A 17,007-nucleotide genomic window follows, 5' to 3' on the forward strand; every position below is an offset into this window, starting at 1 on the left:
ATATATGTATATATATATATACATACATATATGAACAACTACTCAGTTTACTTTGTCAGAAATGTTTTGTTTTCATGTTCATGTGTCATATACAGTTGAAATCAGAATTATTACCCCCTTTATTTTATTTTATTTTTTTATATTTCCAAAATGATGTTTAACAGAGCAAGAACATTTTCACAGTATGTCTGATAAAAAAAATTTCTTTTGGGGAAAGTCTTATTTGTTTTATTTTGGCTTCAATAAAAGTAGTTTTAATAAAAAAAAAATTAAGGTCAAAATTATTAGCCCCATTAAACTAAATATTTTTCCATAGTCTACAGAACTACCAATCGCTATACAAAAACTTGCCTAATTACCCTAACCTACCTAGTTACCCTAATTAACCTAGTTAAGCCTTTAAATGTCACTTTAAGCTGTATAGAACTGTTTTGAAAAATATCTAGTAAAATATTATGTACTGTCATCATGACAAATATAAAATAAATCAGCTATTAGAAATGAGTTATAAACACTATTATGTTTAGAAATGTGTTAAAAAATCTTCTCTCTGTTAAACAGAAATTAGGAGGGTTAGTTAGGAGGTGTTGTTATGTTGATGCACACCAAGAAACTGTTCCAAAAACTCCCAGCACTTTCCACAAAGCCAATGAAAAACTATTGTACTGTGACAAATACAGGTGCTACAAGGTAGTTTCTCTGAAAGAAAACTCAAATGTAAACATACACAGAAGGTTGGTTCTGTATTATATATCATTATCTGTACAGTATTGTTGTGATTCTCTTCATTTATTATTATTATTATTATTATTATTATTATTATTAATATTATTATTAACATAATAACAATAAAAAATCTCTGTTGCATATTTGCACTTAATGTTTACATAATAAGTCAGTGAATGTAAAACAGCAGATTTCTAAATAATAATTAGCCTCCACATAAAAACCTCTTATTCCATCTTCAGGTCTCCAGACGCATCTTTAGAGCATAACAGTTTCATAATATCTTAACAAAACGAGTATGCAGCACAGACACGTTGTTTCAGATGTAATGGCGTCATGCATCACATTGACAGTGTGGTACCCAGCTGGGTAGAGGCAGACGACCCCCTGTGACGCAACTCCATCCCTGCTGCTGCTGTTTTCATTCGCGCTTCATATTATATACAGATACAGATGCCAACGGGCACGTAGATCTACAGTAGCCACAACTCACCTGTCAATGGAAATTTGCCACTGTCCTCTTCCGCTGCCGAGACGCGCGCGCCGCTTAACGCAAAGCTTCTGTTGCTGTGCTGCAGCACGACCTTAAGGACACACAAAAATCCAATTTAAAAAGGATTCACTCTCGTCCACTGGGAATACACGCCAGCTTCAGGTATTCTCCTCCACGCATGTCGTCGTCCTCTCTCGCAGAGTATTTTGAGCTGGTATTGTGGCAAACACTAGGGGCAGTTCTGTGTAAGACGAGATGTTGACGGATGCTGGAGATGCGGGTCATTTGCCAACAGCTGGGCATCGACATAAGGAAGTGTTGTACGCGATACCGTTTGACGGACAGGAGCTTTGACCAATCACAGGGCGTCTGGGTGAATTCCAGGGTCCTCCCTTTATAATTGAATGACCAATCATTAATTAGGTCAATACTGTCCCGCGCAAACGTCTGCTTGTTTTGTTATAGGCTGCATTGAAAATGTATAGGGAAATGGCACTAACAGGTTTTTTTAATCCATAGACTGCATCTTTTTGCTGCTTTGAAGAAATATAGTGTTTGCTTTTCAATTTTTTAAAGGAATTGAGACATGCTATATTTTATAGGGAGCCATTAGGCTAGTCTCTGCTATGCAAGAATTTATTTGATGAAAAAATACACTAAAGAAATCTTATGAAATAACATCTCAAAAAATCTTTAAAATCACATCTTTAAAATAACCATGTGTATAAACACACACATGTACAGTTGAGGTCTGAATTATTAGCCCCTCTGTTTATTTTTCCCCAAATTTCTTTTTAACGGAGAGCAGGTTTTTTTCAACACATTTCTAAACATAATAGTTTTAATAACTCATTTGTAATAACTGATTTATTTTATCTTTGCCATGATGACAGTAAATAATATTTTACTAGCTATTCTTCAAGACACTTCTTTACAGCTTAAAGTGACATTTAAAGGCTTAAATAGGTTAACTAGACAGGTTTGGGTAATTAGGCAAGTTATTGTATAGCGATGGTTTGTTCAGTAGACTATCGAAAAAATATATATATATATTGCTTAAAGGGGCAAACAAATAAAACTTTCTCTAGAAGAAAAAAATATTATCAGACATACTTTGAAAATCCCCTTGCTCTGTTAAACATCATTTAAGAAAAAACATTTTTATTCATATTTTAATTTTCAAAAAAAATGTTGCTATTTTGCTAATCAAATTTTGTTTTTTAAAAAGATTAGACAGTTTATTTATTTATTTTAATGACTAAGCACCTATAAAATTTGATAATTAAGATAATCAAATGAATATCTGAACTGCAGGAATCTATCTGAGCCGATGAGACTTCTTTTAAAAACATGAACAAATCTGATAGCTTGATGCTTTCAAATGTTTGATTGTATTTAGGACCAATGTCATCTATTTGTGTTGTAGCTCATACTATACGGTGTTGGGGTAATGCATTACATTGAGTTACATAATAATATTACCTTGTTGTAATGAGTAAAGTGGGCGAGTAGGTAGTGGTGGTGCAGTAGGTAGTGCTGTCGCCTCACAGCAAGAAGGTCACTGGTTTGAACCTCGGCTGGGTCAGTTGGCATTTCTGTGTGGAGTTTGCATGCTTCCTGCATTTGTGTGGGTTCCTCTGGGTGCTCTGGTTTCCCCACAAGTCCAAAGACATGTACAGGTGAATTGGGTAAGCTAAAATTGTTCTTACTGTATGTGTGTGAATGAGAGTGTATGCAGGGCCATGGGTGTAAATCTGATTTAACAGTAGGGGGGGACAATAAATATAAATTTCTTTCCAGCATTTTTTTGAAGGGGACACAAATAATACAGCCGAATTATACTACTAAAAATATGTCCCCGCAGTTAAAAATGGTTTTATCATTATTATTATTATAGCATGGAGACTACCTCATTATGATTATTTTTTCTCAGGTTCAACGACAAAGCAAATTTTTCTTCAAAACTTATTGCATTGTTTGTTGTGTTGTTTACAGTCAACTGACTGACTCCTGAAGCAGAACAAATGCAGGAAAAGACATTTTCCATACTCTTAATAACTAACTTGTTTACATTGCACTTGTCAAAATGACCGATCATATTTTAAATCAGTGAGCCTGTGAGGTTCATCTGCTAAACAGCCACAAAACATTAAAAAATTGTTCATCCCAAAAGATTTATCATTATCCCTTCAATAAAGCACAACACCCTTACCTGACACTGTGCATCTGACTGACCCTGCTCTGCCTGTTCCTCAATCATTTCTTTCTCCTTTGCCTGTGATTAATATTGTGACATTAGTATTTTCATAAGCACTCATTCTTTAAGCCAAATTGCCTTGATTTGTGAACTTGTTGTACTTGGCATTTAGCTGCACTGAAAAATGATCTTACGTCTATTTTCTCTGTCTTTTTTTTTTTTTTTTTTTTGTATTTGCCAATACATAACACTCAAATGCAAGTTTATTTATACTGTAGCACATTTTATACACAATGGTAATTCAAAGTGCTTTACATAAAGAATGCAAAACTATCATAAAAAATAATCACAACACTTAAAAACAAAGAATTAAAAAAGGTTAACATTTTAATTTCAAATTGATTGAGTCACTTAAAACAAAATAGAAACTATACAAAACTACAGTTACAAACTATACAACTATACAAACTATGCAAACTATACTATACAACTATACTGACTATACAAAAATACAGTGGGGTTAGTGTGCACAGTGTAGCACAGTGCTCATTTAGCAAATACACAGCATAACAATATGCTAATTGTGGTCGTTAATGTTAAGTTAACATTATGCCAAGTCGTCACAAATGAAACAATGCATGGGAAACGGCTTCTGTGTTAGCAACAAGCTAATGTTAACTAGATAAGTAATTTTAATGGCTACAGCTTAGCATATATCTTGCTGTCTGCAAATTACAGTAATTTAAACGTACATGCGATTGACTTTACTCACTTAAAGGAATATTACACATATCTCAAAGTATTTTGCCAAAAAAAGACAGGTAAGCAAATTTAAGTTTTGGGGGGCTATATGGGTTACTATAGCCGGACTAGATTGGGTCTATACTTCACAGAGAAACTGAAACTATGTTTATTACTTGCAGGAACCTCATAAACCTTATAGACTTTGCTTACATGATGGAGTATCATACATATTATAAGCTTTATTAGCAAAAAAACAACATACAACCAAATTTAAGGTTATTCGGGCTAAAATTGGGTTACACGTAGGCGGTGAAATGATGGCTATTGCTTGCTGGGTAGTTAACCTTAGCATAGCTTCCGTCACTCATAGATATATACATCTATGCCCATCATTTATTAACTTTTAGGCACCCAAGTAGATGAGTGAGACTGCTGCTGAGTCATTCTTGGTCCTCCACCAGCCAAAAAAAAAAAAAAAACTTTGCTTAAGTTCTTTGTGGAAGAATTTTACAGTCAGTGGTGCAGCAGATAAAACAGTGATACTGTATGTAAAGTGTGCAAAAATATATCTTAAGTGTATATATATATATATATATATATATATATATATATATATATATATATATATATATATATATATATATATATTAATATCAGTATGCTGTTCATTTCAATATTCGAGTCAAATCAACCAAATGATCACTTCATTATTTGGTGCTCTAAGGCTGAAATATCAATATTAATATCAATACCAAACTCTTGATCTGAATATTGTGATAAATTCAATGATGTGATTTTGTATGAGACACAGAAGCTTTTTATTTTGTTCAAAACGAGATAAAATAAATACTGTACTGTCACCTAGTGGAATAAAACAACACATTCATAAATAGACCAAACAGATCGAAGATCACACAAAGGAAATATTAAAATGCAATGAATGGAAATGTGCATTATCCGACATATTAGGGCAAGGCGATTTTTTCGATTAATTCAAATTAAAATTTTAAGACGATTTTATTTTATATTAAATCGATGTGTCGCGATTTTTTATATTAAAACCAATAGATAAAATATATAATAGCACCGATGCGCTTTGGTTTACTCTCTGTATTAGCCTACCTGACTGCCTGTCTGGGTTTCAATCATGGCATAGTGACAGACTGAACACAGAGATTGGACAGCCTAATTTAACCCAATGCATGAAGTTGGGCATGCATTGCATAGCTGCATGGTGCAATTACAACAAATACAAGCATTTATCTTAAGTTGTGTATTTTTATTTTGTTAATACCTTAATGCAGACAGATCATGGTTTAAGCACCAAAGAAGTGGTATAAATTATGTTAGCCTCCTTATTTCTTTCTGTTTTATTTTAAATATTATAAATGTTTAAAGTTTTAGGTAAAGACTCCAAAATATGCCCATACATGCAAGCTAAACTAAATCATATCCAAGTCATCACGCTTTATTACCCTACCAATATAAGCGTTAAGAAAAAAAATAATTTTTACATTTAAATTTAAAATGAAATTTAAATGTAAAATGCCATTTAAAAAATAGTAGTTACCAATATTAATGTGTTACTAAGTTACACTTTAAGGCAGAGTGTAGCCAAACACAAAGCCAGATTATCAATTAGCCTGCAGCGCAAGAGGTGGATCCACGGTAAATCCACACGCACTAAATACCTTTTTCTTTCATAAAACTGTGAACTTGACTTCGCAGGCCGATCATCTTTAAACGCATTTTTAAGTGTCCTAACTTGAGACTGCTGCTGTACAATGGGATGTTTCTTTACATAACTAAAAGTGAGCTTTAGCTATGTCAAAATGAAAGCAAATATTTTTAAGGGTAATGCGTTTTGTCAATTTTATAGCTTAATAATAATAATAGTAATAATAATAATAATAATAATAATAATAATAATGGATATAATAAATTATAATATTATTAATATTATTTATAGACATTTTTTATTAGGCTACTATAATATTCATCCCTAACTGAAAAATTTAGTTGAGCAAAACATGAATCACTGCATCACACGCAGCGCACACAAACATGAACCGAGAGTGACGGAATAAATAAGTCGTCATCATGACATAATCTTTAATCTAATGACTTTTATTAAAAATGTTGACAGATTTTGTCAAATATTAATAACAGCGGAGCATTAATTAAATGCATATTTTCTGTAGAGGTAGCCTGATTTTTTTTTATTTGACGGAATAAAAAAAAAACATGATTGGACAAACAGCAAACCCTCAGCTTCCTCCACTGGACCAGCTCCATCATCTGGGCCAAATGTCTTTGAAAGAAAGACTTTGAGTGACTTTGCTTGTAACCCAGAAAAAAAGAAATAATAAGTGATAATTGCCTTGATTTCACTTGTAATCTTCAGTTTAGCAGTTCAGTTCTTTAGCATTTTATAGCACTTGTTATTCTTTTTTTTAAATAAATGGTGCAAAGTATAATCCCTGAAGTTTACCAGTTTGTAGCACTTTAAACTCTTTATTTTTATGTTACTTTATTTTTGTTTCTATCGTCAAAATAACCCCTCCAACCTTTCTAAAAAATTAGAAAGGTAATGCTGACTCGCAGGGGGAGTATCACAATAGAGTGTCAGTCAAAACACTTGAAGCAAGATCAATTTCTTGGAGTTTTATTTACCAATGCCAGTACATTCTCTCCACATGGTAAGTCTCAATGGACAGTGATTTTACTTAAGACAAATAGTACAAAAATAGGAAACACATTGATTTAAACCTTCAATAATTGGTATGGCATGTAGAACACTGGGGTCAGGACGTTCTCAGATAACATTATACTAAAAAAAATATCTATCTATCTATCTATCTATCTATCTATCTATCTATCTATCTATCTATCTATCTATCTATATATATATATATATATATATATATATATATATATATATATATATATATATATATATATATATATATATATATACATACATACATACATACAGTTGAAGTCAGAATTATTAGCCCCCCTGAATTAGTAGCGCCCCTGTTTTTTTTCCCCCATTTTCTGTTTAATGGAGGGAAGATTTTTTCAGCACATTTCTAAGCATAATAGTTTAAAAAAAAACTTATTTCTAATTACTGATTTATTTTATCTTTGCCATGATGACATTAGATAATATTTTACTTGATATTTTTCAAGACACTTCTATACAGCTTAAAGTGACATTTAAAGGCTTAACTAGGTTAATAAGGTGAACTAGGCAGGTTAGGGTAATTAGTTAAGTTATTGAATAACGATGGTTTGTTTTGTAGATTATCGGGGGGAAAAAATAGCTTAAAGGGGCTAATAATTTTGTCCTAAAAATGTTTTTAAAAAAATGAATAACTGCTTTTATTCCAGCCAAAATAAAACAAATAAGACTTTCTCCAGAAGAAAAAATATTATCAGACATAGTGTGAAAATTTCAATTGCAATTTTAATTGCAGAGTATCTCTGTTGTAAAAAAGAAAGACAAAAAAAAAAAATTCTGAGAGATTAAGTCTCGGCCATAAAAAAAGCAACAGGGAGTAACTTAATATTGTAATGCATTACTTCGAAAAGTAACTTTACCCCACACAGATTCTAAATGCATAATATCAATGCAAGTGTAGTAAAGTCTCCTTGTACATTTTTGATGTAGTCATAGTTTCATCTTTAAAAAATAATTAGTGTTCATAGGGATAATGATCAACATTTTTCTATTTTCTACAAAAACAGTTATGTGGATGTTTTTACCTAAACTGTAAACATTGTGACAATGTGATCAACAAGTCAATGCAACATGTTACTTGAACTTAAATTTAACTTAATACAAATTGTATTTTGTGAGTAATTTGAATGAATTTACAAAAAAGTCTAAAAAAAAAAAAAAGAAGTAGATCTGATCTTGTTCCAATTTAAGTCAAACAACTTTCTCTTCAGGGATAATACCATTTTTATTTCTATGATCATAGTATTTCTAACTGATATTTTCAGAAATATTTATTTCATTTATGATATAAAATGTAGTGATTGTATTATATTGTTGATATTAATTTGCGAAACACTTAATACTTTGTCACCTTGGAATTATAAGGTTCTATCTGCATTCTGAATGATTTTGAGATACTGAGTTTTTTTGCATTCCATAGAAAACAGTATGTGATGTGTAACATTTGTTTTTTAAATAAAAAGTCTTAAATGTAAACAACTTATAAAAAAAATCCCATAATGTAAATAAGTTGTCATTTAATAATATATGAATAAATCGATTTTGACAAAAAAAAAATTGTCAGATAGAATTCTAAGGTGACTAATTATAAAGTAAAAAGCTTCAATTCCAGTTAAAATTAAACCTTAGGAAAAGGATTTGGTAACACCTTTTTTTTTTTTTTTTTTAAGTCAGAATCTGTTAAACCATTAATTACCTAGTTAAAAAACCTTCTAATTAGCTGTACTTTAATAATTAGTAAGTTAAAAGTTGGGTTTAGGTTTAGGGTATTAGGAATGCAGAATAAGATAATTTATAACTACTAATGAACATCTCATATCTTTATAGGCAGGTGATAAAGCCAGTTATAGCATGAATTGTGACCTAAACTAAAGTGTAAACAAAGATTAATATAACTTTTCAATGAGTGTGTATGGATGTTTCTCAGTAATGGGTTGCAGCTGGAAGGGCATCCACTGTGTAAAACACATGCTGGATAAGTTGGTGGTTCATTCCACTGTGGAAACTCCTGCTGAAAAAAGGGACTAAGTTGAAGAAAAATAATTGAACAATATTTTCATTTAAAATTTAATGTTGAATAAAATTAATGGATGGTTAGTCAAAGTGAATATGCAAAATAAATAAATATATAAATAAAATAATAATGTAAAGTGCAGATACTGTATAAAAGTGCCTGCAAATCAATAATAAGCTTTCTATACATGAGCGCTATCTAGTGGACATAAAGAGTAAGGCACAAACGCTTAAATCCTGCACTGCATATATCCAGAGAAGAAAAAGAAAAGAGCAGAATTTTTGCCAAATCAGCATCTTTATTGTACAAACAAATGCATTTTTACCTATTGACATTTCTTTGTATCATAAAAAAGCAATGTACAAGCTTTAAGAACGAAAATAAAAAGCAGCACAGAATGATTATGAGTAAAATATATAATTTTGAATAAATATAATTTGTATATTTCATGCTATAAAATAAAAATCCATTAATGGCGAGTTAACTGTTACAGCATCGGCGTCAGCTAGCTTCATGTACTTCATAGTTGTATAAAACAGTAGAGTTCTGAGGTTCACAGTTGGGTTGTGAGGTTCTACGGACAGTGGATGACAGAAGTGCTGCTTGCATCATGACAGCTAAAGATCTGCTTTCCTCCATGGGTTAAAACTCGCTGCTTGTCTCATGCATTCGGGAAGAGCAAGAACGGAAACGTTTAGGTGCATCTCACTACACCTGTGAGGCAGACAGTTTTTGGGAACCAATGACTTGAGGAGTTGTTTCCCCACCTGAAGTAAAAGTGCAAGCTTAGTTTTGGACACACAAAGATCACTGCGCATCCAAAATGGCATTTTCTGAATACTAGTAAACCCTGAGTTCTACTTTTTTCTTTTTTGCAGTGTCCCGAATGCATGAGAACAAGTTTCAGACAAAGTTTAAGGGTTAGCTCCCCCCAAAATAATGAAAAATTTGACATTGTTCCCGATCAATAAGAAATTCACAGAAAACAAGATATTTTTAATAAAATCTGAGAGATTTCAAAGCCTACTTATTCCAAACTCATATTCACAGCATTCAAATTTGATCAGAGGAGCCAATGAGCTAATTATTTGAGCATCTACCAGAACCAATGATCCGAATGTCTATTTATATTCTGTATTTGCGTTTTTAATTCAGGTTCATTTAAATCAAAAATATTTAAACACAAGTGAACGAAACTAAATGAGGTGTAAATCAGGTATTGCTTTTGTGGTGCAGATGGTCATGTTGTCAAATGTGTTTAAGCAGCCAGAAAAGTCCATCTCATTTTAAATATAATTGTTTGGTTTGAATAATAATGATATTAATAATAATAAACATTTTATTTAAAAAGCACATTGCACAAACCATTTTTAATGGTTCTTTTTTAATTTCTTAATGTATATTTTATGGTTACCAAAGCGGAAACAAAAGCTTCTGCTCCCAATAATTGTCTGTTGTTTCCTTTCATGTTCCTAAATTGTGTTTTTGTTACAGCATTAGATCAAAACATAAGAAAAATACATTATATATATATATATATATATATATATATATATATATATATATATATATATATATATATATATTTTTTTTTTTTAATTAAAACTAATATTTATTAATTTATTTATATTAAAAAAATATTTCAAGTACAAATTCCCACTATTAATACCGGCTTAATGATTACTGTTAATTAAATTATAACTTAACTTATTAAATGATTATTAAGATATTCACTGTTTCCGTACATATAAAGTATGATCTTATTCTACATCCTTAATCCTACAAGATACCTAAAACCTAACCTTAACAACTAATAGTATCCAGTAAATTAGTAGTTTAATGAGCTAAACGTAATGCTTAATAGTGAGAATTTTACCTTGAAATAAAGTGCGACTCAAAAGAGACAGAATAAATTGTGTGATCTGAACAACTAAAACATCTCAACACCAGGGCCTTGGATCAAACAATTCAATTCGTATAACATTTCCATCTTAACAAGCATTTTGGATGATCATTATCTAGAAAAACAAATCTCTCAGAGCTCATATAAAATATCTTTGCATTCTAAAGATGAATAAAAGGCTCAATGGTTTGTAAAAGACGATTAAATGATTCAAATTAGGGGTGAACTCTCTCTAACAACTTCCACACTGTAAAGAAATCTGGTTGCCTTAAATTTTTAAGCTGAAAAAAATTAACCTTATGGGTCCATTGAATTTATATTACGTTAAGCTGACTTAAAACAGATTGCGTAACTTATCAAATTAAGTTAGAACTTGATTAACTTAGTTTAATAAGTTACAATGAACTAAAACATATGCGGTCATAACTAATAGATCAAATACAGTGCAGGATTGTTTTATAGAAAATGTTGAAGAAAGAGGATCTTTAGCACATGAAACATTTCTCAAAAATCCCTTTCATATTGAACAGAAAAATGCAACTTGTCACCACTGACAAAGTGGAACGTAGATGAGAAACAAACAGAATGTGGACTGTGGAAACCACAAAAACAACAAGCCGCACTGTAGAAACATTTTTGCCCAATCTGTCCAAGTGTTAAAGAATACATACAAGTAAATAAAATAAAATAAATCCTCTCCTCGTCATAAATGACCTCGCTCCCTGACATCCTGAATGCATTCTTTTTAAAACACAATCCTCCAGCCATCTGAGAGGCAGATGAAGAAAACGATGCTATTAAAAAAGGTTATTGCTTTTTGCATATTACACAGTGGAGACATGTTGGAAGTGGATGGAAGACTTCAAGATTTCCTTTTTCTTCAAAATCTCTAGGTTGAGCTCAGTGTTCATAAACTACCTGAAGTAAGTCGACAGTTTTCAACAGTTTCAAAAGGACGAGCTGCACAATCAAAAAGTAGTCCAACAGCCTTTCCCTGTAAACACTTCTTTTTTGATTAGCGTGCGTGGCACAAACTGAACCGGTGTTGCATGAACAAAAGTGAGTGAGTGAGAATATGGACCATGAGTATCTAGGTCAGTTGGCGGAGTACGCTCAATTAGTACAGTTCATTAAATCATTTACAAGTGTACTTTAACCCCATATCACCGATTAAATGTCAGCTTTTTTCCTTTTTTTTTTTTGCTTACACGTTATAAAAACCAAAAAGAAACCTGACCAGTCGTAAAAGCACCATTACAGGGGAAACACATCCCGAGCGAAGTCAAAAACTCAAATATTTGAGGCCTTATGAATCCCAGAAGTTGGGAGCATTATATGGTCGATTATTCCCTTATGGAATACATTTAATTATTATTATTTTTAAAAAGTTCTTAAGTGCATGCCAGGTGAAATATCACAAAAAGAGATAGCTATAAATGAAGAAGGAAAAAAAAAAAATCACTTTCAAGTTTTGTAGTTTTTGTATTATAACGTGGAGGGCACCATGCAAATCTACTCGAACAATAAGTGGGCCGGCATGCATATTTCCCCCTGTAGACCAAACAATATACATAATACAGCGATCTGCTAATCATTCTGATGAGATTACAGCCAAGCACAAAAAAAAAAGAGAAAATATTAGGGTTTTTTCCCCCCCAAAAGCAAGCTTCCGCATTTTGAAGCTGTTTGATTGTCCTGTTTTATTAATATTCAGCATATACACTCTGTCGAGCTGCATAATGATTTAGATGCGAAAATCTCTGTCACTTCAATGCATAACAATTCCCTATGAATGGGATGTTTCACCTATAGAAATGAGAAAAAAAAGACTTTGAAGACAGAACCCTTACTGCATGTCTTATGAATGAACAGGCATATTGCTTTTGCATATTGCCATCAGTTCAATATGTATACAAAATACCAGATACATTGATACATCCAAACATAACAAACAATTCTGCCCACTTTGAAGGAAACCTTCAATTCATTTCCATAATCTTGCATGGCAACAACAACAACAACAAAAAGACCTGCAGCGAAAAGTGACTCACATATAAAAGTTTGGGGTCGGTACAATTTCTGGGGAAACATTTTTCATCTCTTTTACTTTGCTTTTATAAAAACTAAAGTACACTCGCAGAAATAAAGGTACGCCTTTACTCGGCGTAACTGGGGTGGTAGCTTTTTAAAAGGTACAAATGTATACCTAAAAAGGTAGATATTAATATACCTCAAGGGTACATATTGGTACCTAAAAAGTACAAAATTATTCCTCTTAAATTCTTTAGGTACTAATATATACTTTTGAGGTTTCAATATGGACCCTTTAAGTACAAATGTGAAGCTTTTGAAAAGGTACCATCCCAGTGACAGCTCGCGTACCTTTATTTCTGAGAGTTTTACTAGGGTGTTGTTTTTACAACGTAAAATTTCTTTTTAATTTAAAATGTTATTTATTCCTGTGACGACAAATATTTAATTCAGCAGTTTTTACCCAGTCTTTAGTGTCACATGTAGGCATGGGACGATAGCCATTTTCAAGGTATGAAGCGGTTTGTAAAAGTTCAAAATGTTATGTTATACCGTTCCTATGTAAGATTTTTTTCATCTTTAGCAAAACAGTATCTCCAGCAGAAAATATATAAAAAATGCCATTTTAAATTGTAAAGAAATCTGTTTTTAAACAAATGAAGACAGAAGTCAATGATTCATTGAAATTATTTAGCCTTCCAAAATGTTTTGAACGTTTCTCAAAATAAAAGTTGCTCAGTGCTCAGCATAAATAAGTAAACCCCATTATAAAAATGAATATTTTTATATTATTACTTCTCAGTGAATGTAGGCAATGTCTTTCGGTGCATTTAAACAAAACAAATTTATTAAACAGATATATTTATTTAAAAATATTTTAGTCACCAAATTGTTTAGAAATTGACAGATAACATAAATTCAAGTATATATATATATATATATATATATATATATTTTTTTTTTTTTTTGCTTCTCTTGATTTTTCCTCTTTTTTAAAATAGTATTTAATATTTTTCTTTAACATAATTTTAGGTGTACTTGTTTTTGGACCATTATCATAAGTTATTTAGTTAGATAAGGTCCAGATTTATCTTCAGTACTGACTAATCTAATGTAAAAGCACAAATATAATATTGTATAGCTTCTTATTAAAAATAAGAATTTAAAAAAGATTGAGGGGTGTACTTATACAGTTGAAGTCAGAATTATTAAAACCCATGAATTATTAGACCCCTGTTTATTTTTCTCCCCAATTCCTGTTCAACATAAAGATTTTTAGCACATTTCTAAACATAGTTTTATAACTCATTTTTAATAACTGATTTATTTTATCTTTGCCATGATGACAGTGAATAATGTTTTACTAGATATTTTTCAAGACACTTCTATAAAGTGACATTTAAAGGCTTAACTAGGTTAATTAGGTTAACTAGGCAGGTTAGGGTAATTAGGCAAGTTATTCGTTATTATAAGTTATAACGATGGTTTGTTCTGTAGACTATCGAAAATAAAGCTTAAAGGGGCTAATAATATTAAACCAATTTAAATTAATACCATAAAATGTTTTTTTTTTTTATTTAAAACTGCTTTTATTCTAACCAAAATAAAACAAATAAGACTTTCTACAGGTTAAAAAATCTTATCAGACATACTGTGAAAATTAACTTGCTCTGTTAAACATCATAATATTTAAAAAAGAAAATCAAAGGGGGGCTTATAATTCTGACTTCAACTGTATACGCTAAGCACTGTATATTGTGTTCAAAGGGGGATTTTTTATTATTTTATTTATTTATTTTTTACCCAGAAATTTAAAAAGAATATATTTTAGAGCCTTAACCAAAATACAGTGAAACTGCGAGACCGTGAACTTTTTATCCAAGGTTATCATACTGTCAGAATCTTATATCGGCCCATGCCTTGTCACATTTTACCTTCAGAAATCATTCCAATATGAAGGGTTTTTAAAATATAAAAAAAAATAGCTGTGCTGCTTAACTTCAACGCAACCTGTATTGTATTTCTATTATAAAGGTTACTTTGCTCAATTCAAAGTATCATTTCTGAATACAAATATAACACCTTAAGAATATTATTAATAAAATCTATAATCATACTGACCCCAAAGTAGTGTAGCCTATATTTCAGAACAAGGCACCGGTCAATTAACGTCCTTAACAAAACTTGTCAGTGTTTGTACCATCATCTACAAATAACATCCACAGTCTGTCCATCAAAATGCTTACAGCTTCATTCAGTGTAAAACATCAGCGTAGCAAAACCTTTCATTCGAGTACATCTACCGAACACCAATGTGTGTAACAAACGACAGCCGATGCTAGAAAACCCCGACAGGTGTCAGAGCCAGCATGAGGCTGGGAAATTACATGAAAAAGATCCACCTCTAACATGGATTAATTTGTTCCAGGGCTTGGTTTTGGTCTCCCTCTCATGTCTGCTGTGCAACACACTACACAAACCCTTTACAATTTTTTGGTTTGCTCTTTGGTTAGTGGCCAAAGTCAAGATGAACGGGTACTATTTTGTTAAGGAACCGAGCACATCTAAATATTTCCAGGAAACAATCCAGTCAGGCTTACAATTTTTTTTTTAAAAGGACATACATGACATCTCATGTCACAGAACCACACCACACATGCTCTGTCAGTAGTACAGGGTGTTTGCATTCAGAGTTTTGGCTCTTGTTAACTGCAATAGAATGATCACATTTGGCTCATTGTTCAAAACTGCCATGAACTGATTCAAAGCTCTGAGAAGGTTCGTTCTCAATCATCTGCCAGTGATATAAGCACATGAAGAGATTTTAAATGGCACGTCTAGACTTAAGCAATCTAAAATAAAAATAAAAAAATTAAATAAAACATACTGAATTTAAAAGGAACTCTCCACTTTTATTATTTATTTGGAAATAGGCTCATTTTAAACTTCTCCTACAAACAGTTTTACCATTTTTGAATCTATCCAGCTGATCTCCACGTCTGACGAGACCACTATAAGCTTAGCATAGAACATTCAATCGGATTAGGACATTTCGCTAAAAAAAGTTTTAATAATTTTCCCATTTAAAGCTTGACATCTCTGTTGTTATTTTGTGTACTAAGACTAATGAAAATGAAAGGTTGCTATTTTCTAGATCAATATGAATAGAAACTACAGTGCTCAGCAGTTGAAGTTAGAACTATTAGCCCCCCTGAATCATTAGCCCCCTGTTTATTTTCTTCCCCAATTTCTGGGGGGAAGAGAAAACATCAAGAGAAGAAAAAAATGTAAAAGTTGTTTTGTAGGTTGTCATTTTTTTTTTTGCAATATTTTGCCTGAATTTAATTGTATTATCTTTCAATACTAAATTATGCTGAGCACTGTATACTCTCATTCAAGAAATGTTGAAATTAGTCCCTAGCTATGCAACAGTGTGACTTAATATAAAGCTTGTCGTATCAACTTAAAAAAAAATAGTAACTTTCCTTTTTCCAATTATTAAATCTCTTTAATTTAAGTAAAGTGCTATTTGGGGGATTATGGCTACCCAAACTAAAAAGCTTTACAAATCCACATGCAGAGGTTTAAATGCAAAAGATGGCAATAATGTAAAAGAAAACCCTTAGAATTTTCATAAAACACTGTTGAAAGCGAGTAATATAATTGTATACTGTATGTTGTCTGAGTTATATTAAACCCCTTCAAAAAAATGTTGTTTTGTTTTTGGCAAATTTGAAAGTGAACATTTTAGGTTCTGTGTGGTCTAGGTTGCTGTAATTAATTTTGTTTGTTCCTGCACAAGTCAGTAATCATAGGAAAAAAAAATTAAAAATGTCTATCATAATCTAAGCAAAAGTTATTCTATGCCAACTGATGAGAGAACAAAATCACTGATGGGGGTATTAGGCCAGTACGTACCTTTAAAATCTAAAGAATGCTGAAGTAAATGACGTCAAGGATTAAGTACCAGGACCCAGAGTTTAAGAGGTTAAAATTTGAGCAAGATGCTAATGGTCAGACCAGGAGATCGGCTGAATGACGTAATAAATGGTAAAACTCAACTATTTAACTGTAGTGGGGGTTGTAAAATGAGTATTTCCAAATTTAAAAAGTGAAGTGTTCGTTTAAAGGTAGAAAAGAAGGCTCTTTCCTTTCT

The 17,007-nt window shown here is 31.6% G+C and overlaps 1 protein-coding gene across 1 annotated transcript in view; it reads right to left on the bottom strand.

Annotated features, from left to right (window-relative positions):
- The window catches only part of ralgps1 (Ral GEF with PH domain and SH3 binding motif 1), a 191,336-nt gene extending 189,808 nt beyond the window's left edge, over positions 1-1,528 (bottom strand). The window contains 1 exon segment of the mRNA NM_001100146.1: positions 1,220-1,528. The gene's annotated coding sequence lies outside the window, so the exon portion shown is untranslated.
- Positions 1,529-17,007: the final 15,479 nt, after the last annotated feature.

The sequence above is a fragment of the Danio rerio genome, chromosome 8 (assembly GCF_052040795.2).
Source record: "Danio rerio strain M-AB ecotype USA chromosome 8, GRCz13ab, whole genome shotgun sequence".
NCBI lineage: Eukaryota > Metazoa > Chordata > Actinopteri > Cypriniformes > Danionidae > Danio > Danio rerio.